The following is a 20,476-nucleotide window of genomic DNA, read 5'->3' on the forward strand; positions in this document are numbered from 1 at the left end:
GTCCAAAGGAGATAACCCAGCTTGCGAGTGTACACAGAGAAGGGAAAGGAGGTTAGAATAGACCTCTCAGCACACTGACAGTTAGATGGTGAGCAGAGGAGAGGGGCCCAGGCAGAGTCTGAGAAGGAACATCTGGAACAAATAGAAGAGAACCAGGAGAGAATATGGTATCTTGGAAAGTATGAAAAGCAACTATTTCAAGAAAATAAGCATGTTCAGCTGTGTTGAATGCTGCTGAAATGAGGGCAGGGGAAATCTTGAGAAGATTCGTGCAGATGTTGACAGGCGTATTAGGTGGCCTCAGCAGCCAGGAACAGAATCCCCATATCATATTAGCTTTGCCTATAAAGATATTTTTTATCCCCACCTCACAGGAAATCCAGAGCATGGGCTGTAGGGTCAGTCAATTAGATGGTTGAATGATGTCATCAAAGACCAGCTGCTATTCATCTCTCTGTGCTATTTTCAGTGTGGGCTCCACCCTCAGGTTGGTAATGAGATGGTCCCCTCACTTGGACACAGCAATATTTAATGGAAAAGGAAGACCATCTCTTTCTGTGGCTCTCTCGGGAGTGACAGCGTGTTTCCCAGCAGCTCCCTCCCGCCCGAATTCCAATGTTTAGAATTGGCTGAGGTGGCCTTCCTTGAGCCAATCATTTGCAAGATGACTGATGTTACTCCCAGACAAACAAGCCCACTTCCCTTAGGCCCGTGACGAAGGTCAGTGGGACTCTGGTCAGGGGGATGGGGGTTGACTGTATTCATTGCTGTGCGTGCGTAGGTTTGTGAGTGTGTGTCCATGACAGAGCAATGTGCCATTTAACAAACCGTGTGTACTTCACCCAATGCCGTAATCTTTATTCTTCTAAATTAACTCCTGATAGTTTCCAAAGCAAAACAGAGCAGCAGAAACAAAGTTATATAGTTTTCATTAAGGAAAGCACTTGAACTAATGGCGCTTCCTGACATTTCCTGTCTATTGTGGTTCCCTCACTGTGGTCCAGGAAAAGTCATGACTGTCAACTTAACTGTATCAGCAAGGCAGCTGCTTCGCTGCATCTCTCACCGTGGGTGTCAGTGGTCCGTGCCCCACGCCTAATTCCCCACCTTCTGAATTTTTCTGGTGGCCTTAACTCATCCCTGCACCAGACCTAATGCTCGTGACCCATGGCAATGCTTGGAAAACAGTAGGTGAAAAAAGACTTCAAACATTTCTCCATCGTTGTTTTTCTCTACTTTAGTGAGGTAAAAGAGGGATTCGGTGTTAGAGTGTTTGGCCCTTATTTATATACAATAAATAGTTGGTTAGATTTCCCACCTCATCAAGGGAATTTATGCTACTCATGATAAGACACAACTTCAGGATAATAAAAATAAGTATTAATCATTTCCAGAAACAAAAACTTATGCACGCTTTATACTATTCAGAATAAGCGTCCTAAATTAGAATATATTCTAATTCTGTTTTATTGTCTTCTACTTTATTCTATTCATTTTATTCTATATTAGAATACATTCAGAAAACTGTTTCCTTCTGTGGGATTGCCCTGGGAAAGGCTTGAGCTGAGACTGGGTCTGTTTAGCATCCAGCTCTAACCAAATGGCCAAACAGCTTTGATTTGTAAAGTAAATGTCTGAAGGGAATTTACATGAGCGGCTCTCAAGTCTCTGCCACAAATGAATCACACAGGGGCAGTCTTTCCTTGGACGACCAGAATGCAACATATATATCAGCTCAAATTCTCATCCTGATTTCAGTTTCAAAATGAAAACCCGTCTTCACTGAAAGGATGCTGACACGCAGGCTCTTGTTAGTTTCCTGGTCCCCAAAGAGCTCTCTGAGATGGAAATTCGCCGTCCGCTTGGAGTCCACGCTCCTGTCCCTGTAGCCGTCGGATTTGACATTCTCATGCCTTTTAAGGGAACACTCGGCCGCTGGAAGTGGTCCAGTCTGCACACATGGATCCCATTCCCTGCCATGTGGCAGCACGGCCTCGCCAGCGTGGCAGAGAGGAGGCTAAAAATAGCAGGCGGGGTGAAGCAGGCTTCGCTGCGACAGCCATTCTCAGCTGTTGTGAAAATATAGGAACCACTGCTGGGTCTCGCTGGGACTCTGTGATTCCCTTGTTTGGCAGAAGTTGCTACTCCAACCCCACCCCAAATTAATTTTTGCTTTTCAGAGAAGAGCTTCACCAGCGTGGGGCTCTCAGGCCACGCCCTCTTGTAATCGCCGTGACAGTGAGGCTCACGCCTTCCTAGGCTTCTGGGCCCTGGGGTCCCCACCCTTCAAAGTGGACAGAATGGGGCAGTGCAGAGGAAAGGTGTCCTTTCAAAGCAGCCAAAGCAGCCACCATGATGCATCAGAGACCTACCCTCAGTCCCAGCCCCCATATCTGTTTGGAGCTCATTCAGTATGTGGGGTGGGTGGTCTCATGGGCACACATACCTTCAAGGCCTGGCAGGTTTCATAGGTGAGCAAGGCCAGGGGAGGGACTGCTAGGGCTTGGGGTGTGGAGGGGGGAATGTCCACCTTACGGGCATTCGGGTTTATAGCTTTAATACGCTGCTATACCAAGTCAACTCGGGCCACCACTTTGCAATCTCCTGTTTGGAGGCACTGAGTTAAAATTCATTGTTGCTGTGTCTGTTCTGCTCTATACGACTATGCAAGACGTTGAGCTGTGGCCTGGAAATACACCCCAACTTGACCTCAGAATCATTGGATGTGACCCCAACAGGAGGACAGAGCAGATGACAAGGTCTGCAGGTCTAATGGTGAATGCGTGCCTGACCGTGAGAGTTGTCAGAATTGTCTGCAGATTCCTTATGTTCAGCAAGGCTGTTTTCACAGAGAACAAACAGAGTACATGATACAATGCAGGGAGTGTCCTGGAGGGCATTCAGGGTCTCGAGGAAAGAGGAGGCCGACCTGTCACATGAGCCAAATGCTTAAGATGTTATCATAAACGAAGTGCCTGGAGGAAGAAGCTTCTGGAAGGGAAGCTCAGACCTGCTCCTCCTTCTCACTCCAGCCTTGGGGATTTTTCCCTTTTTGGTCATCATCATACCTAGTAATTACAAAATCCAAACAGCTCTAAGAGCAGTCATGCTGGCGTGCATGGGGGTACGTGTGAGTCTGACAACTGGTTTGGTGCGTGCCGTCAGACCCTCAGGGCTGGGGCTGTGTGTGCGTCGCTCAGCTGGACTCTGTGTTGACAGCAGTGGAAACGCTGGAGTCGTCTTCTGTCTGGTCACGTAGGGGAGACAGACACGCACACAATAATCGCAGTGCAAATGAACTTATCTACAAAGCAGAAGTAGAGTTACAGACGTAGAAAATAAACTTATGGTTACGGGCGGTAAGGGCGGGGAGGGATAAATTGGGATTGACACATACACACTACTATGTATAAAACAGATAACTAATAAGGACCTACCGTATAGCACAGGGAACTCTACTCAATACTCTGTAATGGCCTATTTGGGAAAAGAATCTAAGAAAGAGTGGGTATATGTTTATGTATAACAGATTCACTGTCCTGTACACCTGAAACTAACACAACATTAGTTTGTTAAACATAACTAACATAAATCAACTGTACCCCAATAAAAATTAAAAACAAAATATTCTCAGTGCAATATGGCAAAAGATTTTTTTTTTTTTTTACTGTACAGCAAAGTGAATCAGTTATATATATACATATATCCCCTCTGTTTTGGGTTTCCTTCCCATTGAGGTCACCACAGAACACTGAGTAGAATTCCCTGTGGGCAAGAGCTTTGATAAAGGCATGCACGCGATGGACACACCGCTGCCGTCGGGCCCTGAGAAAGGCGGTAGGACGAGAAAAAGAAACACCTTGGCCATGGCTCTTAAATAGCATTTAGAGGCCAATGTACAGACAAGATACAAGATATTTGTTCCAATGGAGGTAAGAACGCTGTGTGTCCGGGAGTGTGTGCAAACACTTGATGGCTTTGGAGAGAAGTAAGTGTTCAGGGGATGTGAACTTTGTTATTGCTGGACCTTCCTGAGATGGTAGAGATGAGGCTGGACTGAAAGCCAGCTAGTAAGTCTTCAAGGGCCCTGCTGTCACTCAAAAGAGTGTGTGTTTCATACCTTCAGTGTCCTCTGAAGGCAGAGGACACTGTCTTGAAATGTAAGCAGGGATATGACACGATTATATCTCAGCACAGCTGCACAATCTCCTCCCACTTTCTGTTGTTGAGAACTGTTAGGTTTATGTCAAGGGGAGCAGGGAGGTAGGAAAGGAGCCTATTAACAGCTCTTCATTTTGTAGGCAGTGCAATGGAGGCTCAGAGAGGTTTTGTGATCACCCTTAGCCACACAGCTGCTAGTGGACAAACTGGCTTTTGAATTCAACATGGTCTGAAAGTCTGTCTTGACTTCTTGTCCTCTTTGCCTGTTTTCCTTTTGGCCTATTTATTGTTCTATTCGAAAGATTTCTTTACGTATTAAGTGACTTTCACAGATGCTGCCAGTTTTTAAAGTACTCACCATCTTCCTTTCATTTATGAGGCTCTACACTTTTCTGAACTCATATCTATCTTTATTTTCCCTTATAAACTTCATCTTTGCTACCATACTTATAAATGAAATCTCTATTTCAGGTTATAAAACTGTGCGTTAGATGCTGCTTGGCCATCTGCCCAGGCCCTGGGCCCCTTCTATGACAACTGCTCTGTGACCTGATCCCCCCAGCCGCAGGGTCAGAAGCCATATCTCACTCAAGGAACCACAGCAAAGGGAAAAACCCCCAGACCAACTGTTAACCAGTAGAAGCAAAGTGGTTTTGATCGTTGCGTTAGGCAGTCAGGGGCTTAAGAATGGCTGGCTCAGAGATGTCCTGCCGTGGCACAGACACCACAGGTACCACAAACGGAAGTTGAGAGGCAGCTCACCAAGGGTCTGTAGCCAGGGAAAACCCAGGGCTCGTGAACAGAGGCCTTAGGTCGCTCAGCATCTCTGTCATCCTTGGGCCGGAGAACCAAGTGTCTGACCCCAGCTCTAAGTGGCCTGCATGTGGAGAAAGAGAGTCCTCTGGAAATGGGGCCACAGCAGCAGCAGCACCATGGCATCACGTGGCTGCCCAGCCTCCCCCCTCTCCTGGCAGGATGCCCAGACCAGGAGCACATCTTCCTCTTTGCTTAATGCAGGGCATGGCAGAAGTGGTGCCTCGTCCGTCTTCTGTTTCTTGACTCTGACACCTCAGAGTGTTGGTTTCTTTTCCTTTTGGTAGGGTCTGGAAGAGTGCCTTACTTGGTTGAAACATGCAGGAGCATGGCTGCTTGTAAGTTTCACAAGCAGCCCAGAAGCCTTTCTGAAGAAGCTCCGGACTAGCTAGTGTGAGGCTATATCTTATCGCTTGTTCATGAGAGGTTTTCTCATTCATCACTGCACACAGTCTCCTCCCACACGCTCTTTACATCGTCCAATTAGACTCTTCATCCTCCGCTTCTTCCCTGCTTCCCAAACCTTTCCCCTGTGTCTTCTGAATCATGGCTACCATCAGCAAACTCCCCTTGTAATGTCAATAAAGTTTTCAGAGTGATTTTTTTTTTCTCCTATTTGCCTTACTTGAAGACTGGTTTTCTGCTCTGGGGAATGCTCTCTGCTTCCATTCTTTCAAGGGTTTTTTTTTTTTTTTTTTGAATCCCATTGATGCCGGTGCCGGAGGATGAGTTTGCTGTCTTTGCTCCCCATCACCACCTCCCGGGGCTGTTACTGACCTGCCCCCAACCTCACGAGGACACCTCCCTTCCATTTGATTTGTTGTCATCTGCCCACCTCTTTATCACTGTCTTCACCACAGTCTCCTCCGTCCTAATAACTGTGACCACTCTCAGAGATGGCAGAGTTGATCCTCAGAGCATGTCCCAATAAATAACCTTTCTGCTGGCAAATCTCCACCTCAGATACAGGTCTGGGGTCCCTGACCTGTGGCAGTCAGGAAGCACCCCGTGGTCGGGTACCAGGAAAGAGATCTGGTGAGCAGGTGTCTGACTTTTTCAGTGAAATGCTCTGTATGTAATGCATTACCTCTTCTGAGCCAAAAACATTTGAGTAAAACTATAACATAGGAATATCAGTTCAAAGTTGGTGTGGACCCAAAGCAAAGACCCTTTTCCCATGCAGATGGGAAAAGCTCAAGGTCAGAGGTCAGTGGGGGTGAAAAAAGCAGACATTTGGGTTCCAGGAATGTTTGTGTATAACTCTTGTTCCTAATGATTCCATGAGTCTTTGGGAGTGAGGTTTGGATTAGTTCATGTGTGTGTCCCTCGTGACCCACAGGACCTCTTACTCAACGCGTATGCATGGAATGGAGAATGAATGTGTGCATGCTGGCTGCTTGGCAGTGAAGGCTATTAGGACATCTCTCGGGACACATGCGGCTATGTGCCAATGTCCCGCTGAGGGCAAAACTGCCTCAACCACCAAGGCTTCCAGCTTCCAAACCCTTGCTTATTCAAAGGCAGGGAGCCAAAGTGTTTGATTGGATGCCAACTTGAGGACATTGCCTGGTCTCCCCTCTAAACTGGAGGTCAGAGGGTCCATGTAGACCATTTGAAGGGTCCTTCAGTGGGTTCATCTTTGTCAAGTAAAGCATTCGAGTTTGAATTGCCATCTTATTTCATTACTGTCTTTCTGCCCTTTTCAGCTTTATTCCCTAATCCTCCATCTTTCAATTATTTTTATTTTAATCCTCTTGAATCATTTCAAAACTTTGTGTCATTTTTAAGTCCTTTTTAATAGCATCTTTGTTGTTCATAATCTCAGTTTATGCTGCTTCATTTTTCCTTTTCAAATGTAAAAGCTTTTTAGGTTGTTTATTTACTCTTTCCATTTCTTCCAAAATTTACTTTGTAAACTTCAGGCCTTGGATCTTTTAAATTTATTTTTACAGCTATTCGCTTATTTTCTTTAAAGACTTTTGAGTTTATCATAAGACAAACACATGGAACCAGCATATGGGGACCAGCTGTGAGGCCCTTATGTGTGTCTTTGGTCCAACATAGCCTGTCCTCCCCAAACGCTCCGTGGACATGAGGGAACTGTGAAGAGCCAGTGACAACCCCCCAGGGGATGGAGTCACCACAGAATCCCATGGAGATTGGAGGCATCCCCATCCCCTTGACGATTGTAAAGACTCTCCTTTGGAAACAGCTCCTGTCATAGTAGTAAGTGCAAGGTGACAATGCCACCTAGGTCCCCAGTCATGAACCAGCTGTTTCCCAGCCTACCTAGCCACCCACCTAGTCAGATGTGCTCAGCATCACTCCATCATTCAGTGGAATATTTGGGTCAACACAAGCAGGTCTGCAGACACTGGACCTTGGCGTGAGCAAGTAGCTCATGTTCCTACTTCTGCTACAACGGCACCACCTCTTCAACCCGCACCGGTAACAGTTTACGGAGAGGAAAAATAGAACATGGTGTATAGATGTTTCTGCAAGAAGTGTCAATGCCATGTGACAGTGGGTGGATGCTGTGTTAAGCTCTTATTTGGGGTGTCCTCAGCAGAGAAGGGAAACCTTCCTACAGGCAGAACTCTGAACCATTCCCTTATCCACTTAGCATGAAGTCACCCTAGCAGGGAGGAAGGTAACTACCAGCAGTCATGTGCTAGGTACCATGTCCTCTTCACATTTACTTCTTTCGTGGTAACCAGAGGGGAGACAGGGCAAAAGATGAGGCTCTACACTGATCCATGGACCATAGAGTGAGAGTCATCGACTCAAAATGAGCATGCCTGGAGGATTAGAGACAACGACACCTGGAGAAAAAGGTTGGACCTTTTGAGATGAGCCCAGAAGCTCAGACTATTCACATCCTGTCTGAAAGCCCACCCAAAGACCCTGGGGCATCTTCGTTAGCTTCTTTCCTCCAGCGATCAATGGCTGAACAAACCAAGTGGCCCTGGAGCTTGTGATAAAGCCTACGTGTGGAAACCGTGGCGTGGGTTCCACTTCATCAAGTCTGGCCATTGCTGCTGTTGTGTGGTCTACTTGCCAGCCAATGAAGGCTGACCCCGATCTCCTGATGTGGCATCTTGAGGGACCAACCTACAACTCCATGAGGGTTGATAGCACTGGTCTCACTCCACCACAAGGGAGCAGTGATTTGTCCTACTAGGAACAGACACTTGTTCTGAATTTGGGTTTGCTTTTCCTGGTTACCATGCTCTGCCAGCACCACCATCCATGGGCTTATCAAATACCTTATTCATTGTCACAGGATGCCACACAGGCTTGCTTCTAAAGGGGAGCTCTTGGGAATTCCCTGGCGGTCCAGTGGTTAGGGCTCCGTGTTGCCAATGCAGGGGGCACAGGTTCAATCCCTGGTCAGGGAAGTAAGATCCCACAAGCCATGCAGCATGCCCCCCTCTGAAAAAGATAATAATAATTAAAAAATTAAGGGAATCTCTTCATAGCAAATGAAGTTTCACTACTTTCATCATGTACCCCATGGCCCATAACAACTGGCCTTTAGAGAGGAAATGGTGAGTCAATTAGAATGGGTTAGGTTATGGTGACATAATCAACAAGCCCAAACATAACAATGGTTTATTTCTCACTCACATTTCAGGTTCAACTCAACCTGGACTTAGGCTGACAGAGGTTTCATCTTGGCAAATGTGTCTACAGTTATCGAGGTAGGGAAAAAAAAGATAAGGCAACTCACACCCTGGCATGAGTTATCTCTTCCCATTATATGTCATTGATCAAATCAAGTTACAAGGTTAAACTTGACTCCCAGGGCGTGAGGAAGGACCTTCCTACTAGGTTTCGGGAAGGAGAGGAGAACCAGAATATATGTGATCAACCTAATGATTAAAAGAAATGTCTTACTGAAGATCAGATCTGTCCTGGCTTGTGATTTTGAACAGCTGACCTTCAGCCTGTGTTAAATTCTCTTAGCCAGAGACCAATATATGCTGCTGTTTCTTCTGCAGTTAATAAATATGAATCTAAGAACGATGACGTGAAAAGGGATGTGCAGTTTCCCACAAGTATCCCCGATAACCTGACTGCCTTTTTCTCCTTTGTGTTACATGACTCTGGGATATTCTGGGTTAAAGATTTCAGTACCCTAGGAAGGACTGAGTAAGCTTTCCATTCTTTCAATAATGGTACATCCACTGAGTAGGAAATATTGCTGCCACTTGGCCATTCAGGACTCCTCATGCTACTGGATTAAAGCAAAGAAGGGTTACAGTGCCTACGTGATTGATCCTGACCCTCAAGGGTAAAAAGCTGTTTGCTACATTTAGGTGGAGAGGAGTACGGAGGCAGCCCGTGGGATGTTCTGCTGTGCCTCATTGAACCGTCACGTACAGTGATTGAGGTCCACTGAAGACGATTGCTCTTCCATGGAGGCAGGACCACCAAGGGCTCAGACTCCTCAGCCAGGAGAACTAAGGCTCTTCCCTGGCTAAGAACCTCAACCAACTGAGTTCATCATTATAACAAATGCACCATGTTAATAATAAGGGAAGTGTGTGTGTGTGTGTGTGTGTGTGTGTGTGTGTGTGTGTGTGTGTTGGGGAAGGGATCCAAGAGAATTCTCCCGAATATTTTCTGCTCAATTTTTTTAAAACCTAAACCTGCTTTAAAAAATAAAGTCTACTAATTAAAAAAAACCAAACAAACAGAAAAACCAAAACCCCAAACCAAATGACATCCAAATAGGAAAACATTAACTGGGAGTGTTGTTCTTTGGAGAAGGCCCCTGTCGAGGGTGCATGGACGGTGCATAGCTGAACAGCTTACTGCAGTGCATGGTTGTTGTTTGTGGACTGCCCAGCATTCTCTGCTCTTCCAGACAGTCATTTCTTTCTTTGCTGTTGGAACAACAAACCTGGTGCTCACCTTCCTCCATGGTGGCCAAAAGGGGCAAGAATTTCTCACTGTCCTGGTTGGTCAGAGGGTGGCTGTGATGTCACTAAAGTCCATCACAAGCCATGGTACAGTTGACCTTCTTTGACACTTGTAGGCTGGGAGTCGCCACATCATTGGCTTTGGCCAACGATAAGGTGGATGGAATCGGCAAGCTCACTTTGAAGCAGAAGTTGGAAGAGGGCGCGATGGCCTGACTCCTTTTTCCTGCCTCTACAATTGAGGAAGTAAATACAACATGGGTCTCCATCAGCCTGGATCCCAAGGGCTAGGGTTAGGAGAGTTCCCTGGGTAGACACATTGCATGAGTAGGAAATATGGTGGCTGTAGTTAATTTGCAGCTTGGAAGCATCAATTGCTACTTAAGCTCAACTAGTAAACTACGAAACTGAGAACACTTTCCAGTGATAGATCCTGATTAAAATGCAACCTTGAAGGATCAAATTAAGGGTAGAGCCATGACTCCCTTTGAAAATGCAAATAAACATACTTAAAAGCAGGAAGGAAAGGCTCACTGCAGTACTGTCCCTGGTTTCAGGAAAGTAGGGGATTTTCGTTTCTTCCCTGCGTGTTTCTCTTGGAAGATTCTGTTTTATTTGATATTTTCATATATTGTTAATCATGGATTTTCTTGCATTTATTTTGTTTTTAAATATTATTTATCTTGATTGCTGAGGTTTTTGGTTCTCCCTTAAATTTTGTGACCAAAGTGAGTGACTCATCTGCCCCACCCTGATCTCATCCTCCCTCTGCCCATTACCAATGTCCTTTCACGGCCTGTACATTTCTGTGGTGGCAGAGACCAGACTGCTTCCCTTACCATTGTATAAACACCACCTGGTACAACCCTTAGCTTGTTGTAGGAACTCAATGAATCATTATTGATCAATGGACATATAATTCTTTAATAATAGTGATAATATTAATAATATAACAACAACAGCAATAATAATAAGGCACAGTGGTCACAGGGCAGAGGTGAAGAGGTGATGCAGGTTGGATGAGTTCTGAGTTCCTTCTTTCTTGACCCTTCCTAGCTGGGCTCACTTTGACCTCCTGCCTTGGGTGGATCAGTTCTCATGCTTTCTGGGCCAGTTCTGACCAGGGCAGGGACTCCGTCAGCATCCTTGGCTCCTAACCTGGCAGGATCCTGACTTATTCTTCTGCCTGGTATCCCATGCCTGCTTCCCCAGCCCCTAGTGAGACGCACTTGGAGTGACCGTGGCTGCTCTGTTTCCCTGCCTGATGTTGCCATTCACCCTGAGTCTGGAACTCAGCCTCAACCCCTGTCTTGGCTGAGGTCTTGACTCCTGCCTGACCCCGCCCCCTCCAGGAGCGCTGGGTCTTGGTTCCTCTGCTCCAGACCCTGGCTGCAGATGACCTGAGCCCAGTGCACAAGGAGCTCGAGATCCTCCTGTTCGGGATGTGAGCGGACCCACATGCGAAGCAACCTGATGGCTCTTCCTTGGTAGCCTCATTGGCCTCATTTGGATACCTCTGAATGCATTTTCCCCATTTGGACACGAGCCATGGGGCTTCCTGGCTTCCCCCAGCCATGTCCTATTCCCCTCTAACTCCACAACCTGTGTGACCCGTATCCTCATCTCTCACCTCCGAGTACTCTTCATCGTAACCAGACAGGGAAACATCAGTGGAGAGAGCTCAGGGAGGCATTTTCAGTAAAAGTCGATGAAAATAATCGGAAGCTGTCTATAACAAAAGTAGGGCAGTGTTTTTTATCTGAGCCAAGCTGAGGACTACAGCCCGGAAGCCAGCCTCCCAGGTAACTCTGAGGAGCTGTTCTGGAAGAGCACGGTTTTCAGCAGAGTTGCATACCTTGTCAGAACAGAGAGCATCAGACGAGTCAGGGAACCACCTAAACGTCCACTGACAGATGAATGGATAAAGAAGATGTGACACACACACACACACACACACACACACACACACACACATATACATACAATGGAATACTACTCAGCCATTAAAAAAGAAAGAAAGAATGTCATTTGCAGCTACCTGGACGGACCTAGAGATTATCATACTAAGTCAGAAAGAGAAAAACAAATACCATATGATATCACTTGTAAGTGGAATCTAAAATAAGACACAAATGAACTTATCTATGACACAGACTCACAGACCTAGAGAACAGGCTTGTGGTTGCCAAGGGGGAGGGGGGCGGGGGAGGGATGGATTGGGAGTTTGGGATGAGCAGATGCAAACTATTACATAGAGAATGAATAAACAACAAGGTCCTACTGTATAGCACAGGGAACTATAGCCAATATCCTGTGATAAACCATAATGGAAAAGAATATGAAAAAAAAGAAAGAAAAAACAATGTCAGGGATACATTTCTTCAAGGTTTCAGAAAAACAGACCAGCATGTACACAGAGAGTCAGCATGGCCTTGGCCCTGGGAAGGGAGTCTTATCACTGAAGAAGAACCGGCATCGGCGTCCCAGGAAGGGAGGCATTTCATCTTTATTTTTAACATGGACATTCTTTACTTCTGATCAATGCACCCTTTTCTTTAATGATTGAAGCAGATGTACAATGTACGTTTGATAGATTGCTTTAGTTAGCATAAAATTCAAGTTAGCTCGTGTATAAGCCAGAACAACTTCCCCAAACCTCAATACATGGACATTGCTTTTATCAAGTAATAGGGAAGAAAGTGGCAAGAGGTGACTTAAGAGCTTGGAGGCAGCTTGGTGTACAGGAAAGTGTCTGCTGTCAGAGAAAAAAGGCACGGGCTTTGGAGTGGAACAGATTGGATTCGGGTTTCGGCTTGAGCACTGAACATCTGCGTAGAACTGAGGAAGCTTCCTAACCTCTCTAAGCTTCCGTTTTCTCATCTTCAGAAGGGGTTCACTGAGCTAAGGTGTGTGGAATGTTCTTAGTAAATTGCACAGATCAATATATATTCTTTTGTTTTAAATCTTTAGTATTTACTATTCTACTACAGAACACTATTTTTCTTCGTTATCAAAAGATATTATACACACTACTATGTATAAAATAGATAACTAATAAGAACCTGCTGAGAACTCTACTCAGTACTCTGTAATGACCTATATGGGAAAAGAATCCAAAAAACAGTGGATATATGTATATGTATAACTGATTCACTTTGCTGTATACCTGAAACTAACACAGCATGGTAAATCAACTAGACTCCAATAAAAATTTTTTAAAAATAAATAAAACTCAAAAAGGTATATTACAAACATCACCACTGAAGCTGGAAGCTACTCTGCATTTCTGTTATTTCAGATCTTAGTTAAGAGTGAATGGTCTCACTGCTCCCTACTTTTAAGCGACTTCTTACATTTGGGATTTTGTTAGTGCAAATGCAGACAAGTCAGTTTATTTGGAAGTGCTTATACTTCCAAGTACAAAAACAAGGTTTTATTTTAGCCCAAAGTGGGTATGCTGGGACTGTGGTATATTGACTGAAATCTCTGACACCACCATGAATGGTAAGATGGAGATCAAAGGCAATGTTCCTCTGTGGAAGTCGTCTGTGGAAGTTGGTCTTGTATGAATTAGCCATGGTTCATCTCAAGGAAAACATTTGTTGCCGTGTTAGTCTTGGAAAATCCTGTGGTCTAGCCTGGCGTTGGCGTTGGCAATTTCATATACATTATTTCACTTAACCCTCACAAAAGCTCTATAAAGAAGGTGCAGTGTGGAGAATGCACAATGAACCTATTTTACAGATGAGGAAATTAAGTTCTGAGACTTGGAGTGGCCCCATCAAGATCACACACTTGATGAATGAAGAGTGCTGGTCTTTTGCCTATTATGTTTGTTTCACCACATTTCACACACCTCAGGTCCCTGCTCTGTGTGTTTAGATGAGAGTTGGAGAAAACACACCCTCATTCTCTGTGTTGGTCATCTCTCTGGTTATTGAATGGTGCTAAACTAGCAGGTGTGACCACACATGTATGAAAGGTATCCTTTCAATGTGATTGGCTAACTCTTTTCTTTGGACAAACCAACCCAAGGATGCCACAACTACGGCTTAAGCACTTTCACAAATACAAATTCGGTTGTGAATTAGAAATTGTTCTATTAAAAGGATTACCTTTCTCTTGGGATTAGTACTATTAAAGTTTTTGGCTATATGAATTGTTTTTTTTTTAATTGATGTATAGTTAATTTACAATGTTGTGTTAGTTTCACGTGTACAGCAAAGTGATTCAGATATATATATATATATATATATATATATATATATATATATATATATTCTTTTTCAAATTCTTATCCATTTAGGTTATTACAAGATATTGAATAGAGTTCCCTGTGTCCTTGTTGTTTATCTATTTTATATACAGTAGTTCTAGTTTCAATAAGTTCCTTAAAACTGCACCTACTACATATGAACAGTTTGGAAGTTAAGAGCAATTCATATAATAAAACATAAAATACATGAATTGTTCTTAACACTCAAACTGTCCATCCGTAGTAGATGCATTTTTAAGGAAATTATTGCTACTACAATTCACCTGAGGTTTGCACCCATATGTATGGCGTTCCCAAGCTGGTTGAGGATAATGAGGCAGGGCCGTGAAAGGTGTTCTCGGATGATGTCAAGGTCACCTTAAATGCATAGTGCTGTGGCTTTCACAGTGCAGGTTCATTATCTTGGCTAAATTGATAGTCACCACAGCCCAGGTAGACAGGCACAGCAGATACTACGTTCGTTTCATTGACAGAACACTGACATGTCCAAAGGCATCGAAGGGAGACTTGGTTATATGACTCTGCTCTTTGATTCTATAATTTCCACAATATTAAAAAAAGATACTTGTAATTTTGTGTAAGGTGACTGGTTTGAAAATATTTCTACAACTGCATGTCATTCACTGGAAGATCTGGGGAAAATAGCTACTCGATGTACAGGGTCCACTACCCAGATCTCATTTCTTTCTTTCATAAGAGTTTAGCTGGGAAATGTTGTCAGCATAGTAAATCATCTCTTCCTTGTCAAGGTATTTGACCAGTTTTTATGATCTTCTTGTGGACATGCTGAAGAAATATGGGGTGGAGTCTGGGACAATGAGGTGAATTACTAGCTGGCTAATGGTGTCCAAAAGAGTTGTTGACTCAGTCACCCAAAGGCTTTTGGTCTTTGTGTTGTAGAACTCTCTCCAATTCTAGACTATTGAGCATTTTTATCAGTGCCATGGACGGAAACAGAAGTCACTATTTTTACAGTTATAGGTAGCGTGAAACTGGGAGGGAGACCTTGACTGAAGGGGGCTGAATCTGTAAAAATCCACTTTAATAGGCATACATGTGAATACTTCTGTTTGGATCTGCTCATCCAAATCACACAAATAAACTACCTTCCAATATAGGATAAAGGAATAATAGTAATAGCATGTTGCAAGTATCTGAAGGACTCTAATCAATGTTACTATCAGTTAAATCTGAGTAAACACTATGAAATACCCACTGAATAGCTAGTTTGATCTCACATGAGTTTATAGAAATATGGTGTCTAGGTGGAGGTCTGGTTAGACCACACCAAAGGAATTGCTGCTCCATAAGGAGCCCACTGGTAAACTTGTATGTGTAGGAGAGAATGCCCACGGTGTGGAGGTGGTACCAGTCCCTGGCCTGTGAGGATGCCTGGAGGAAACAGAGCTCTTCTACGTGGCAAAGAGAAGACGTGGGGTGAGAGGTCATTGGTTATTTCCTGCATATATGTGAAAAGCTTTCCTATAGAAGAAAGATTATTCTCGTTCTTTTCACTCCTAAGGTTTAAAACCAGATGGGTAGGTGGTAGAAGATGAAGTGGCCTGCGTAAGGCTGGGTTCCAGTTATCCCAGACTCTGCAAACACTTGGAAGGGAAGATTACAGATGCGGGTTTGACCATGGCTTTGGTGCTCAGGAAATGCTCCACGGCAGAGATGAAAGTCACGCTGAGTTTTGAAGAATGAAGACGTCTTGGATGCAGGCTTGAAGTGTCCCAAGAAGTCATTCAAGGGGCAGAAACAGCAGCATGGTAACCAGATGAGAGGCTGGAGAATGTCATGGTTATGACTATGAGTTTTGTAATTGGACTCGTATATGAATGCAAACTCTTTTACTTGTTAGCTGTGCAACGTTGATGCAGATAGAATGATGGACCCCCAAGGATGTCTACATCCTAATCCCTGGAACCCGTGACTATGCTCCGTTACATGGCGAAGGGGAATTGAGATTTTTGCGGATGGAACTAAGTTTGCTAAACAGCAGATAGGGAGATTATTTTGGATTATCCCAGTGGGTCCAATATAATCACAAGGGTCCTTAAAAGTGGAAGAGGGAGGCTGGAGATCATAATCAGAGAGTGAGGCATGATAATGGCAACAGGTCAGAGCGATACTGTGTGGCTGGCTTTGAAGGTGGAGGAAGGGGCTATGAGCCAAGGAATGCTAGCAGCCTCCAAAGAAGGAGAGGCCAAGGGGCCAGACTCTCTCCTTGAGATCCCAGGAAGGAGCCCAGCCCTGGGCTGAGACGTTGCCCTGGACGTGGACTGAAAAAGACAGATTTCCTGTGTGTGTGTGTGTGTGTGTGTGTGTGTGTGTGTGTGTGTGTGTGTGTGTGTGTGTGTGTGTTGTGTAACTAGTCATTCTAATCCATTTCCGGGGTGCATGGAAGATCAGGAAACATGGGGGTGAATCCTGGAAACTGATGGAAAAATCTCAAGACTCTTTTAGCTAAGCTGGAGAGTTTTCTAGTGACCTATGTACTTAAAATATTGCCAAGGTTCCTTTCTCTTCTATTTTTGGGGTATACACTTGTAAATCTTTAACGCCAGAAATTTTGGATAATCATGATTTTTATTCGTCCGGCCCCCTAAAGGGAACTGCCCATACTTGGGCAACTCTGTGGCTTTTGAATCTCCTTAGTTTTGAATTTAATGATCTGCGGGAAGTACACTTGGGGAGATAAACAGGGTGTGAGTCTGGGGGAGTTTGTTCTCAAATATGCCCTGGACTGTAGCCCAAGCCTTCTCAGGTTACATTCACATCAAATTTACTTATGTTCATATTTTCCTTCATTTAAAATGAATTTATCGAATGTCTACTATGTTCTAGGCATTGTCCTAGGCGTTGTGCATATAACCATGAACAAAACAAAGTTGCCGTTTTCAAGTAACTTACATTTTAGTGGAAGAACATTCTATAGAGATTGGAAGCTGTTCAGCAAAATCCAGTCTTCTCTTCTTTGGATGCACACCAAAACTCTGCTTTCCAATGACCCTTAAAATTATGTATGGACATATGGCCAAGTCCTTCCCAATCAAGAACTAGAGCACAACTCACTGCCCTTTACCTTAATTCACATTTTCATTTTATTAGTTTCCTCTGAAATAATTATGACCATAGGAGAAACATCTGATTGACTTGGTCAATTTTTAGGTAAAAATATTTTGACATTCATTTTATTTCTCTTATGAGATGTTGGTTAAGAGAAATCTATGCATCACATGTTTCTGTGAAAAATATGAAAGTGGAAATAGTTTTTTAAACTTTAATTCTATAGAGAAGAATTAAAACACTTCTTGGAAATTTAGTGTAAACCTAGACAGAGAGTGCAGCACTGAAATATACCAGAAGTATGAAGAAAAGAGACAATGTTTAGAAAAAGTTGAAAATAGCTACAATGGCTTCATTTGCTGAACTTCTCTGTGCCTTGGTTTCCCCATCTGTGAAATGGGGATAAGTCTATAGTTGAAGAAAATAAGACGCAGTTGAATCAGCTGTCTAAGAAAGTAGGTTCTGGTGCCAGACTGTCTGGAGTCTCTTCACACGACTGCCACTTACTCAATGTATGGGCAAGGTATTTAACTTTTCTGGGCCTCTGTTTCCTCATCTGTAAAACAAGGTTAATAGTACCTGTTCTGAGGTAATGTTGTGAGAATTAAATGAGTTAACATTCTAAGCACCACCTGGCACATAGCTATGATCATGTGTGAACACCTCTACTTCTGAAAAGTTTAAGATAACAAATATCTTATTTTATTAACACAATATACGTGGACCTCCAATTTTTCACTACTTTTATTATCATAAAATCTCACGTTCTGTCAAACTCGAGTTTTGATACAATTTATTTCAATACCTTATCAAAGGAATTCATTCTCCTTTTCTCTACATTTCGAAAATAAAAATTGAGAAACTTACCAACGTAGAAGATGGCAGCCAACTCGAAACAAAGTGGAAGGGAAACAGTTCTTCTAAAAAAGGAGATACGCTGAGTAAACAGTCCCCAAAGTGGTCCTGAGTGTGTTCCAGATGAGTCATGATTTATGAACAGGAAATCTGGGTCGGCTGGGCTTCAGTTAAACAGTGCAGGGAGATGGAAACCAGATGTTTAAACTTCATCTCAGAGGCTCACAGAGCGAGGGCAGCATAAAGAAGAGGGCGAAGGAGGGAGGAAAGGGAGAGACCCGCAGACGGGAGACCATGGGGAACACATGTGGCAAAGGGAGCACACGGAGAGGAAGGAGGGGGTGGGAGAGAGGAGGAGAGGGGAGGGAGGAGGGGTGGCCAGGCAGGCAATGATGGAAATGAAACTCCCACCCCCCCAAAGTCAACTCATAAAATGTTTCATCAGCCAGAAAACCTGGTACTTGTTTAGGATATACGTTTTGTTTTCACCTGTGTTCCCATGGAAACCTGGAAACCAACTGAGAAAGCTTGGACATTTTTGTTAACTTGGAGTACAGAGGTCATATGCGTGTGAGTGTCTGTAAATATACACAATGTATTTCAAAAGTTATTTCAATGAAATACCTCTTCGCTTTCAATTACATCTCTGAAAGAACCCAGTTTCCTGAAAACCTGAAAACAAGATTGACTTTTAATGGGAGCAAAGAGAAAAAAGTTTAAGTGTGCATTCTTCTTGATGCCAAACTGTCTAATACAAAGGAAATAAGAGAGTAGAAGAAATGTCAGCAAACTACAGCCTTTGGGTCAGTTTGGGCCCCTAGACTGTTTCTGTATAGCCCACAGGTTAAGAATTTTAAAAAAAATCTTTGAAGAGTGGTGAAAAAAAATAAAAAGAATATGAAACAGGATTGTGTGTAGCCCACATGGCACACAATATTTGCCACCTAGTCCTTTACAGAAAAGTTTGCTAACCCCGGATCTAAAACGCAACGTCATTGCAAGTGAAGCCAGGAAATAAGATAACAGGTCAGCCTGATGATAACTGCCACAAACAAAACAATCTGAGACATATTTTTATAGCCCTACGCAGTGCTGATTTGGTTAAAGCTCATATGATCCCTTCATGCAAATCCACTGTACCCCATCCTCAAAAATGGGCAAAGCTAACAGGCAGCACACATGGGCGGAAAGGCAGGGACGGAAAGGCTCTCTGGCTGCATTGCAGGGAAAGCACATGACGCTCTGGGTCTGCACAGAGCTATCCAGCTTCCAGTGTCAGAGCTGGCACTCACCTTTCCGACCTCAGAAAGGAGAATGAGCAGTGAGTGTGAAAAGTCACAGAAAAATGTGCCCGGCTCTTTGGAGAGACCCAAGGAATAAGGCAAAGAGAAGCAGTTACCAGATTATACCTTTGCTGAGATAAAAGTGGCTCTGATCAAATAATAATGAAAATAATAATGTAATAAACAAAAAAATAATAGTTAAGCTAACGGCAACTACAATTTATTGGGTGTTTATAAGGGGCCAGACATTTTGCTAATCACTTCCCTGGAATTATAGTTAATCCTCATCATAAATTTCTGAAGATGAAGAAACAGACTCAGAGTCAAAGTAACATTTCCAAAGTCAAAGCTGTTAAGAGGGAGAGCCATGGACTGAGAAGAGTCTTAACCACTACCTTATTCCTTCTTAAATGTAGAAAGGCTCAGTGTAAAGTGTTTGAATACAAATATGCAGGGTGCAAATGGAACTGAAAAATAAATCTTTATTATCCATATTCTATTTCCCTTTTCTTTTAAAAACCACAATAATAAAACTCTAATCATTGAGAGGTCACAAGATTTCATTCTAGATTTTATTTCCCATGGAGTCTGAAATGTGCTGCATTAGGCCAACCTCAGTATTCTGGACTGGAATACCTCTCCTTCCGGGATACTCTGATTTTGTCTTTTTTTCCTGCTGGAAAGTCTATTCTTTGGTGCCCAGGTCAGCTGACTATATAATGTATTTTGACTTGACTGCACTTGGAAATGAAATTTAATTATCAACAGCATTTTCTTCTGTAACTGTTTCAGAATGTTCCCTTATCAAATAAGTGTGCAAAAGCCCACATGTGCCTCTCAGTAGAGGCCCTGCTTGGGAGAGTCACTCCGTGCTTGAGGAGGGGTGAAGGTGGTCACTTTGTGAGAGCCATGAGTCAGCTTGACACACAGAGCTCAGAGGATAGTAGTCAGCTGCGACAGTCAAGATCAGTCTTTCTCTCACTCTGTGGCAGTTACTTTGCATGGTTTTCAACAAGAAGTCCCCTGATTCTCATCTCTGTTCTTATGTTGGTCATGTATCTGTATCTGATGCCTCCAAGGTTTCTTTCTTTATT

General features: G+C 43.6%; 1 long non-coding RNA gene across 1 annotated transcript; it reads right to left on the reverse strand.

The window, feature by feature from the left end:
* Positions 1-803: 803 nt before the first annotated feature.
* On the reverse strand, positions 804-18,408 carry LOC137226058 (uncharacterized). Its single transcript, XR_010944152.1, has 3 exons — positions 18,112-18,408; positions 8,241-8,406; positions 804-3,304 (listed from the first exon to the last, which is right to left on the reverse strand). It is a non-coding gene; the product is annotated as an uncharacterized lncRNA (long non-coding RNA).
* Positions 18,409-20,476: the final 2,068 nt, after the last annotated feature.

Source organism: Pseudorca crassidens, chromosome 6, assembly GCF_039906515.1.
Source record: "Pseudorca crassidens isolate mPseCra1 chromosome 6, mPseCra1.hap1, whole genome shotgun sequence".
Classification (NCBI taxonomy): domain Eukaryota; kingdom Metazoa; phylum Chordata; class Mammalia; order Artiodactyla; family Delphinidae; genus Pseudorca; species Pseudorca crassidens.